This window comes from Mus pahari, chromosome 4 (assembly GCF_900095145.1).
Source record: "Mus pahari chromosome 4, PAHARI_EIJ_v1.1, whole genome shotgun sequence".
NCBI lineage: Eukaryota > Metazoa > Chordata > Mammalia > Rodentia > Muridae > Mus > Mus pahari.
In genome coordinates this window covers 42,397,542-42,409,001 of record NC_034593.1, presented here as the reverse complement: position 1 = coordinate 42,409,001, position 11,460 = coordinate 42,397,542, and the positions used below count along the sequence as shown (strand labels likewise).

The following is an 11,460-nucleotide window of genomic DNA, read 5'->3' as shown; positions in this document are numbered from 1 at the left end:
AGCACCACTGACCTTATGCCATAGCTGATATCTCCAAAAGGAAGCACTCCTCCACTTGGTCTCAAAAACACTTCAAACAGAATGTCCCTCCCTTCTACTTCCTGTTTCTCTCTCTCTCTCTCTCTCTCTCTCTCTCTCTCTCTCTCTCTCTCCCTCTCTCTCTCTCTCTCTCTCTCTCTCTCTCTCTCTCTCTCTCTCTCTCCTCCCAACTTCCTCTTACTCTCTATGGATTTTTCCTATGTTCACTCCCTGTCAACTGCTTGCTTGCCCTGTCTCTTGATCTATTGTTGACTTTTTAAAATCCTGTTTAAAATAAACAGAAATCTCTTGGATTAAAGGCGTCTGCTAAGGCAGTGGCGCACCACAACTAGAAACAGGTTTTTCCAATAAATTACTCAATTTCCGGGTTTACACTGTGATGAAATACTCTGCAAAATCAAACTGTGTAATTTCAAGGAGAGAGATTTACAGTGAGCTGTGATCCACCCAACTTTGGTGTTAAGAATAAAACTCAGATTTTTCTATGAGCAGTCTTGTACTCTTAAACCTTATCTCTTCAACTCCTCCTGCTATATTTTTAATCAAGTAAAAGACAGCCTTCTACATAGATAGGGTGGCAGAGGTCTGAGAATTTTCCTCATTGGAGCTCTGAACTTCTATAAATAGTCTCTAAAACATTACTTTATTTCCTTAAAAACACACTACAAAGGGTGAGTATATGGGAGATAGTATATACAGCTAGCCAGAGAAATGGAACAATTCACTATTTATAAATGTATCATTTCTGAATATAGTATGTGATCTCTATGTATCTTCATCTCACTTAATTTCTCTAATTTTTTTTGATTTCTCTAATTTTTTTGATTAATTATTTTTTCAACTTTTAAAGTCGTAGGGCTCCAGGATGTTTTAAAGAATTGTGGTAATAATTTAAGTATTTATATAATGATATATTATCACACAGTCAGAAAGATTAATTATTACTGTCCCCTCAAGATGTCCTTATCTTTCTTTTTGATTATTCTCTTTACTGCTACATTGCCTACCTGTCTTCTTTTCTGGCTTTCAAAATTCCAGGGTCATAATTTTGGAGGATGAAAATATATCTGATACAGAGGAAACTCAGATTCCCTCTTAGGGTTCCTGTCTCATTAGTTTATTTAAGAATGGACTCAAATGGAACTGTAGGACAACTGTAGTAGAGTTTAAAGTAAAAAAAAAAACAAAAAAAACAGGGCCAGTAGGTTTCGAGAAGGCAAAAGAAATCCTTCTGTGGAAGTCGTCATGGAGTTCAGACATGTGCATGATGGACAAGCAATCCTATGGTGGAGATGGAGGCTTTATAGAAGAGTATCGAAGAGTATAGAAGCCCAAAATATCAGGAAAAAAAGCACATTTAGGATCCGGACAGAATCCAAAAGAAGGAAACACAGAAATCAAAAAGGGCAAGTTTCATGGGTCACAGAAACCTGGGTACAGCCAAGCTTCTCACAGTAGTTTAGCTCACAGGGAAAGTGACAGGATCCGAAATTCTGAAAAGGAAAATTATAGTATCTCATCAAAGGAATGGGATGCTTCTTCCCTTTCCTTAGCATGATTTTAAAAGACCCTTCTTAGGGTTGTGGCTAGCCAGGAGATTCTATTTTTCTATCTAGATGAAGTTTTCCTGTAAAAGGCCTTTACTGCTCTATTCTGCCTGATTTCTCAAAACATTACTGAGTTTTTCACATATCCTTAAAGATAAGGACAGACGAGCCTGCGGCCAATTCACTCCATGGCCTAAATAAATTCAGCAGAAGCAGGGGCTCATGCACAGCTTTATGTAATTCAAGACTACATTAACCAAACTACAATCAAATAATCCAGGTATGTAACCCTTTTTACTTCCCCTTCTTTCTGTCAGAAAAACATAATTAAGTAACTCATTAAAGAAGAACATTAGTGTCTTTGTTTTTACCCACTTGAAGAATTGCCTGGTTGTACATCATTCAAGGGGGACATCAATCAAGGTGGACATCAATTAATATATATATATATATATATGAAACTTGGAAAATCTCTTCTAGTACATAAAACTCTAATGTTTCAACATAAATGAGACAAGTACATTAAACTAAAACCATCTCCAACTTTATTCCACTTTGGGAAGTACATCAAGAAAGCACGAGACTATAATGAAGTAGAAATCTGGTTCCTTTGGAGACTCAGTTGTGTCATGTGATGTTTTTCCGTCTTAGGGTGTTTTTCTGAGAACAGACATGTGGTGTTTCTCTGGAAGCTGTGTGGTGAGAGCGCATGTGGTGGTTGGCTGGAGCAGATGCTTGAGAGAGCACACGGTGTTTGGAAAGGGTATAAGTTTATCCCGGTAGACTGTGTATGATGCTCTTGCATTGGTTGGCCTTGAAATGCTTTGGGGTCTTTGTCGATCTTTGCTTGTTATCAATTCATAGAGAGGAAAGCACCAAAGAACTTCTCATGGTATTCTTACTGCTTCTTGCCACTTTAGCAGACTCATGCCCATTCAGCAGAGACTCCCTTTTCTTCTGGATCCAGCCCTTGCTACTGATTCCTGTTTGATGCTTACTGGTTGGACTGAACTGTTACTACTGATTCATGTTTGGATCTACCCCCAAGAAATATTTCTAAACAAGTCCACATCCCCCTTGTCCTCTTAACCATCTTCTTTTGCTACCCCTGGTCAGTGGGCTAGAAGGAAGGTTGAAGTGTTTTAAAACCCTAATTAAAGTAGGTTTTGAGAAATTTAAGCCTACACATAGATATAAACTCAAATAGGAACAATGATTTACTGAAGGAGACATGGTCTGAGTGAAAGTGGTCTTGACTGCATATGTTGATTTTACTGAATATCTTACTGTCCCTCATGGAGGAAGTACTGCCAGCCAATTTCAGCTTTAGAGACTTTAGAAATTCATTCTCCCCTGTTATGACATTAGGTTCAGTCCATAGGCAGCCACTGGCTTATGTCAAACTGTAAAACCCACTTTTGTACAAAGAGCTCCAAGAAGCCATTTAATCCCTATTTGGCCTGAGTCTAACCTGGTCTCTCTGTCCAATTTTGCCTTACGAAACCCCACCTTAATAAGGTACTTGAACATTAAATCCTTTCAGACCCTGCTTCCCTCAGGGAAAGCAGTCCTACAACGAAACTGGTTACTCGAGTCACAAACCTGTGCAACGTACATTTGCACGTTATATCATCTGGCTGATGAAATTTCATGAGTGGCATGCACTTACTGGTGTTATAAACTCTGTCACTGCAAGATAATGCTGAAGGGATTGCTTCATCTACTTACATGTTACCTTAGACCAATTTCTCACCTTGTCAATATGAATGAGTCCTTTTAATAGAGGAACTGATATTTACTAAAGTTAGCATTACTGACCTCAGACTTCAGTTTCTCTTATTTCTGTTTCCCTTTTCTTGTATGCATCATATGTGGTTTCTATTTGTATAATTTTTTTCATATTACCCAGTCCTTTGAGGGACATGTTGCTGTTATACTTGGAAGCCATTAACATAAACTCCAAAACTGTCCCATCTGAGTTCAGCACGGTGCCACATGGCTGTAACTCTTCAGGCAGGACTGTAAGTTAGTTAGTTTAAGCCCGGCCCGGAATAGCAATAGCCTGCCTTTAAAAAAAAAAAAAAAATGAAAGAAAGAAAAAAGCAATTTTATAACCAAAAGAGCATAGGCAGTATATCTATTATGCATTTTAATTTACTTCTGATCCTAAGAAACTAATTATAGGAAATGAGTTTTTCAATAGTTTTTCCTTACTAACATAAGGGAATGAGCAATTTGGATACATAAAACACTTCACACTTTGGGATCCAAATTCAGTAATTTTAGAATTGTTTGTTTACCATTTTTATACGACTAACAAACTAACATAGAAGCGGTTTGATATTGAAAAGACTTAAGTTCAGTGCTTGAGTATCTGTGTGGCATCTCTCTTGTACAGCAAAATAACTTCACTGAAATCAGACACAGTTTACTTAACAACACATTTAGAAAATATTACATGTGTTTCCCCAGCAAAGATGCCATTCAGAACCAACAAATTTGATGTTTCCACTAACCTTTCCATCAAAAGCTGCTTCAGAGAAGACGGGAGAAGATTAGAAAACGACCAGTTTAAACTTTCTATTTTTGTGTAATCAAATAGTTCACATTTCCAGACTGCACTTTTCTTTTTAATCGACTCGCATTATTCTCTCACTCAGCCCAGCTGTTTTTGACAGACGGAACAGTGCAATTTGGGAAGTAGCAAGGGAAGTTTATAATCAGACTACAGAGATGGAAAATTACCTCCAGTGCTAAATACGAACGGATTCTACAAGATAAGAGCGAAATGATACGCAGGACCCAGGGCAAGACTGAAACAACCCGTCCTACACAAGTGCAAGGACACTTGCTTTGCTGGATTAAATAGCACATACTCTTGCATTAAGAAATTGAATATTTACTGTGAACTGTAAATACAATTACAATTATTTCTCATATTAAATTTGATAACAATAATTATTTGATATGTTGTAATCTATGTTGCAAATCACAAGTGATTAAGGATATGCATCTGACATATTTTTAAGTTCTTACTTTTTTGTTGTTGTTGTTTTTTTTGTTTGTTTGTTTTTTGTTTTTTGTTTTTTCAAGACAGTGTATCTCTATATAGCCCTGGCTGTCCTGGAACTCACTTTGTAGACCAGACTGGCCTTGAACTCAGAAATCTGCCTGTCTCTGCCTCCCAAGTGCTGGGATTAAAGGTATGCACCACCACTGCTGCCCGGCAAGTTCTTACTTCTTTATGCCCTGTTACTATGCAATTTAATTATTTTTAGTCTATTAAATTTATTTGGTTTTTGATGTTAATACATGGATATAATCTAGCCTCATTATTTTCTTTTTCATAACATTCATTATTTCTTCCAACTCTACCATACCCTGTGCCAAGTTCTTTCTGATTCATGACTTTTGGATTTCTTTGGTCACCTATCTAGTTCAAAAGGGGCCATCACTGTGACCAATGAATTAGACCTGGACATTTTAGCTTCATAGGATAGCAATAGGAACTAATCTATATATAGCAACTAGTTGGACCATGAAGTCACTATCTACTGAGTCGCTCTTACTAAACCCATGTCTGACAGTTTCGATATTTTTTTATGGAAGTCATGTACAAATTTGAGACTTTGTCTGAGTGGTGTCATAACCATCATTCTCAATACTACTACACCAGAGACATATATGTACTTCAGAACTCTTGTATTATGTTTAAGAAAGCATTATAATTCTACAAAAGCTGATACTATCAAGTCCAAGTTAGAATTATTCTCATCTTTGGACAAAAAATGAAAAACAAAACAAGTGATAATCAAGCCGTGTTCCATTCACATCTCCAAATATGTCAATAACATCCTCTCAATCTCCATGGATACAGAGTAAAATAGAGAAGCCACTCGTGACTACAAGACTGATTTTCTTAGACAGAAAATGCATGTCTGGAGAGTATTGTAAGTGTAGCACACAGGCAAACACAGAATGCAGCTGGGAGTTCCCTTGCCTGTTGGCTCTCCCACATTGCTCATAGGAAAGAAGCATTTCTGTAGAGTTAACCTTCACTGATTATATATCATCTTCCTGGAAATAGTGAATTATAATATTATGTGTGTTTTCATCAAAAAAGTTTATATATTTATGATATTCGTGATTAAAAAAAATAGTCTAACCTGTTGCTAGCAAGTCCTATAGATAATTTTCTACCTGCTTAGAAAGAAGTACCTGCCTACCTTTCTGAAAACGAACCATCTTACTTGACAGTATCTACCACAATAGTCTTTTCACTTGGCACTGCAGTTCTGAAATCAACAGGAACTGGCATAAAGACCCCAGAGCAGTACATCCTGCACATTACCTCTTTATTCTTCCTTTTAAGTTGTTCTGAAGGGAAATGAAATTTAAGGCCTGGGATTCATGTAACTTATGTCCAGAGAGTTGTTTGTAAGCTCAGAGGCCTGAGGCAGAGGACAAAGTAGAACAGGCCCGGGCACGCCCAGACAGGCCGTTGTTAAAACATTCCTGGGGCTGATAGTGTGGAGTCATATGTTAACCAGGTGTTCTGCTGACTTGCATGTACCATTCTGCAAATGTGTGTGTGTGTGTGTGTTTAAATGAGCCAATCGTGTACAACTGCACTGATTCTCCTGAGCTCCTCCCCCTCCCTCTATAAAAACCCCTAACTTCCGAGCCACCTGGTGATGTCTCTACCTCCTGAGTGAGGTACACATCGGCCCAGAGCTCCACCATTAAACTACCTCGTGTTTTTACATCAAGATGGTTTATTTGTGGTTTTTGGGTGCCACCTTCTTGAGACTGGAGTCGGGAGGGCTCCCTATGGAGGTCTTTCATTTCCTCATTTTGATCATTGTTCTCCCCCAAAAAGGATCATCTTGAAACACATCTTGATTTCAAGGTGAAGAATCAAGTGCTACCAGAGAATAGAAAGTATTCTTTTTTATTCTGTCAAAGTAAGCTTCTCAAAAGTAACTGCTTCACTGGGATTGGGTAAAAATACATTCTGTGCTCAATAGTAAAATTCAAAATTTTGAGATTGGTATCCTGTAATGTTTAGGTTCAAGCAAAAGTCTTTATAAATCTTTGCATAGCATGAACTTTCAGTATTTGTTAACTTCATGATATTTAAAAAATCACTTTCTTATTTCTCATTCTCTTTCCCTCTCTCAGTCTTTCTTCTCTGTGTGATATATGTTTATATAAAATGCAAACACACACACACACACACACACACACACACACACACTTCTGTAGATCAGAGGCCAACTTTAGGGAATCAGCTCTCTCCTTACACCATGTAAGCCAGAAATCAAACTTGGCCATCAGGGGCTTTTTCTACTCTCCCATCTTGCCAGTACCCATCAGAATCTTCTAATTTGTCTTGGGTAGAAATACCTTTATTTTTCCCACATCATAATTATCCATGATGCCTTTGATATATCTCATCTGATCCTGATCTATCACTTCTTCCTTTCTTCCTACCTCTGCCTGCACAATGACCCCTCTCTCTCTCTCTCTCTCTCTCTCTCTCTCTCTCTCTCACACACACACACACACACACGCACGCACACACACACACACACACACACACATACACACATGAACTAAGTGCATCATATCTTGTAGTATTTNTCTATCACTTCTTCCTTTCTTCCTACCTCTGCCTCTCTCTCTCTCTCTCTCTCTCTCTCTCTCTCTCTCTCTCCCTGTCTGTCTTTCACATACACACACACACACGCACGCACACACACACACACACACACACACATACACACATGAACTAAGTGCATCATATCTTGTAGTATTTGAGAGTATCAGTGGTTGCTTGTTACTATTGAGGTAAAAGTAAAAATCCTTACAGTTGTTCTGGGCCCAACTTAATCCTTGCCCACAACCCTGCCTCCTTTCCAATCAGCCCCTGGATTAGTATTGCCTTTAAGTTTTCTTTGCTGAAGAACTGACTTTTTCAAGAGTCCTTACAAACACAATATTGTAGGTTTATACTTCTTATAACCTATTTTAATAAGGGTTCTGAAATGCTTCAAACTCCATCCAAAAGTAGGAGAGGAGATGGCTAATAGGACAAAGGGGACATAGACCTGTTTAGACCTGGGGAAATTCCAATCTCTGTTGTCTACAGTCCACATCACTAACCAACCACAAAATATGAATCCGCTTGATCTGGAAGAAACCATGAAGCTTGCACCAGAAGTTCCTTGGTGAGTTTCTCTCTATGCAGTTGTAACAGGCAGAAAAGGAAAGCAAGATGGCCCAATGACAGAGTCTAATCCACAGTCTGTTGGGTTAGTTATATTCTTTACAAACATTATGTGCCCTCTCAGGCTCCTACTCCAGCAAAACCTTACATGCCCTTTTACCAGAAAGCTTCCAGAAAAACACCACATGTCCGATCTCAGCAAAACATCCTCTTTCTAGACAGTTTCTAGAAAACCTCACATGACACAACTGCATCTCCAAAGAAACCAGGAGTTTCCACTTCACCATATAGAGAGCCTAATTTTAAAATTTGAAAACTAACAATTTACAAATGGTGAAGCTCATTTGACCAATCTGTTTTATGCGTGCCTACCTTTAAAATTTTTTTTATTATCTTATAAAGTACCTATTTTAATGTTCTTATTTTAGTTGGTCACTAAAGTATACAGTTTAAAAGAACTGAGATTCTGTACTTCTTTGGGGTATGTTTTGACCCATTTATATATAATGCTGTTAGCTTAGTAAATATTTACTCTCTATGAATGAATTCATCTGGAACAAGTTATTTTGCCTCATTAGCTTTGATGTCTTTAATTTAAAACAGTGGTCATGAGGAGTCCCAAGGACACTAGTTACTGCAACTAACAAATACCATAATCCCTGTCAAGCAATTAGCAAAGTGTTGGACTCATTATGTCCAATTAATTACTTCCCAGTATTATTAATTTCATTATTTTTTCAAATATTTTGAAGATTTAGATTCCTAAATCTTATAAGAAAAATAAAAAGATCAAAGAGAGAAGACAAAAAAATTGTATATAAATGAAATTCAGTGTGTAGTTATATAAATGTTAATTTCAGGGGAAAATGAGTAAAGGCATTTATGTGACTGTCAGAAGTTTTAATAACCACAAATATTTCAATTTATTGATACTTCAGTGACAGGAGGAGGATGGTTTCAATTTATAGTTTTAAAGCTTATAAAAACTACTAACTCAATATTTGCCAAAGCTCAACTTATGCCAGATAAGGACTCATTATTTCCACTCAATAAGAATTTTAAACCGATTGGGGTTTAAGCGACTAAGAGCTTCCTTTCAGAAGATGGCTGTGGGTGGTAACAGGGGTGGTGAGAAGCTGGAGGAGGCTCCCTGAGGAGCCGCTAGGGTTAGACATCGACCAGGTCCTGGAAAACATCCAGCTACAGGAGTGCACGACCGGTGGCTTGTTGGCAGAAGCTCCTTCGTGGACACTGGGTTCAAGAGAAAAGAACCAAGAAAGAAGAGGACCTGGGTCCAGAAGAAGTCATAGCGTCACCCTCCAGAAACCCCTACGGGTTGACCTTGCCCTTGAGAATAGGTCTAAGATCCCTGCTCCCAAAGACATCCTCGCACATCAGATCCCTAATGCCAAGAAGCGCAGGCGAAAGGAGGAGTTATGGGAGAAACTGGAGAAGCAGGGCGAGCTGCCCAGGGATGTGCGCAAGGTACAGGCCAGGCTCCTTAGCCCTCCCACACCAAAGGCCAAACCTGAGGCCCAGGACATCATCGAGAGGCCCTTCTATACCCTCTGGAACCCAGACAACCCTCTGGGCAAGCCTTTGATTGGTCAGGATTCATTTTTTTCTGGAGTAGGCCAAGAAGAAAGGTATGAGGCAGCCACCACGCCTCCACATCAAGCCTTCCCAGGTGCCAACCCAATCTTTGAAGATCACCAGGTCCTGCTTCAAGAGGCCCATAAGGTGGAGCTGCAGCATGAGAAAGAGGCAGAAAAGTTGGAGCAACAGCTGGCCCTGACCACCTCAGAGCAAGCTGCCACCCAGGAGTGTTTCGGGAGCAGTGTGAGGGCCTGCTGGAGGAGTTTGATGGTGAGGGTGAGCATGAGCCAGGCTGTGCGGTGCAGCCAGAGGCTGGTGATGGGACCACTGAGACCTCACCCACTGGTGCTGCTGTTCCTGAGAAGAGGATGGAGAAGAAGACGGAGCAGCAGCGGCGGCAGGAGAAGGCTGCTCACAAGCTGCTCCCGGCTTCAGCACCAAGAACTCTTCAGGCTGCGTGGGATCAAGACCCAGGTGGCCCGAAGGCTGGCAGAACTGGCATGCCAGAGGGAGCAGCGGCTCATGTGGCAACTGGCAGAGGCTAACAAGCCCCGAAGGCTGGGACATCTCAAGTACCAGGCCCCTGACATTGATGTGCAGCTCAACTCTGAGCTGTCTGGCTCATTCAGGACACTGAAGCCAGAAGGTCACATTCTCCGAGACAGGTTCAAGAGCTTCCAGAAGAGAAATATGATCGAGCCCCGGGAACGAGCCAAGTTCAAGCTCAAATACAAAGTGATGCTGGTGGAGAAGCGGGCTTACCTGGAGATTCAGTTGTAGCTGTGCAGATGTCGGAGCCCCGCCCCTCAATAAAGTGCTGTGACTAAAAAAAAAAAAAGGATTTTAAACCACAGCTATTTTTTTAAGGAACAAGAGCTACAGTGTGATGATATAAAAAGAAGCACAGAGTCTGAATCCATGTTTACTTCTAATCTTCCCATAACTAACACAAGTACTTACAGAGCGTTTTATACATTCCCTATTGTAGATACTTTCTGCTGTTTTGGTTTTGTGGTAGACTAGCTTTTTTTTTTTTCTTTAAAGATTTAGTTATTTTATGTATGTGAGTACACCGTAGTTGTCTTAAGACACCCCAGAAGAGGGCATCAGATCCCGTTACAGATGGTTCTGAGCCACCATGTGGTTGCTGGGAATTAAACTCAGGACCTTCAGAAGAGCAGTCAATGCTCTTGACCGCTGAGCCATCTCTCCAGCCCCCAGTAGATGAGCTTCTAACTTAAGTCTTTACCCTCACTACCCTCTCTTTTGCCATTCTTCATAATTTTAACATAGTAGTACATTTCAATCATCATTGTTAGTTCTTAAAACAAAAAATACTTGCTATCTCTAAATTTCATCGACCATAAGATGTTTATATTTCCCATTTTAATTTTGAGTTTCTTTGCATCTAATACTGATAACATTAAATTTTACTGTGCATTTAATTGTTTGTGTGCAGAGGTCTCAATATTAATTACGCCCCTGAAACACCAGCCTGACAACCTAAGATTTCATGTAAAAAATAGTATTTGAAGTTTCATTTGATTTGGTGTTTGTTTCATGTGTGAGTGAGTACATGCTTATGTACATGTGAAAATGAGGTCGATATCAGTCTCCATGGTATTTTAAACAGCAGGATCTAGATTGGTTGTGGTGGTACACACCTTTAATCCCAGCAGGCAGAAGCAAGTAGATTTCTGTGAGTTCAAGGCCAGCCTGGTCTATAGAGTGTGTTCCAGGACAGCCAAAGCTACATTGTCTCAAAAAACAAACAAACAAAAAAGATAGATAGATAGATAGATAGATAGATAGATAGATAGATAGATAATAGGTAGGTAGATAAACAGTAGATAAATAGAAAGAAAGAAAGAAAGAAAGAAAGAAAGAAAGAAAGAAAGAAAGAAAGAAAGAAAGAGAGAGAGAGAGAAAGAGGGATGGGGAGGGAGAGAGAGAGAGAGAGAAAGAAAAAGAAAGAAAGAAAGAAAGAAAGAAAGAAAGAAAGAAAGAAAGAAAGAAAGAAAGAAAGAAAGAAAGAAAGAGAACAGAAGG

At 39.4% G+C, this 11,460-nt stretch overlaps 1 pseudogene; it reads left to right on the top strand.

Annotated features, from left to right (window-relative positions):
* The first annotated feature begins 1,306 nt into the window (after positions 1–1,306).
* On the top strand, positions 1,307–10,235 carry LOC110320764 (annotated as a pseudogene).
* The last annotated feature ends 1,225 nt before the right edge of the window (positions 10,236–11,460 follow it).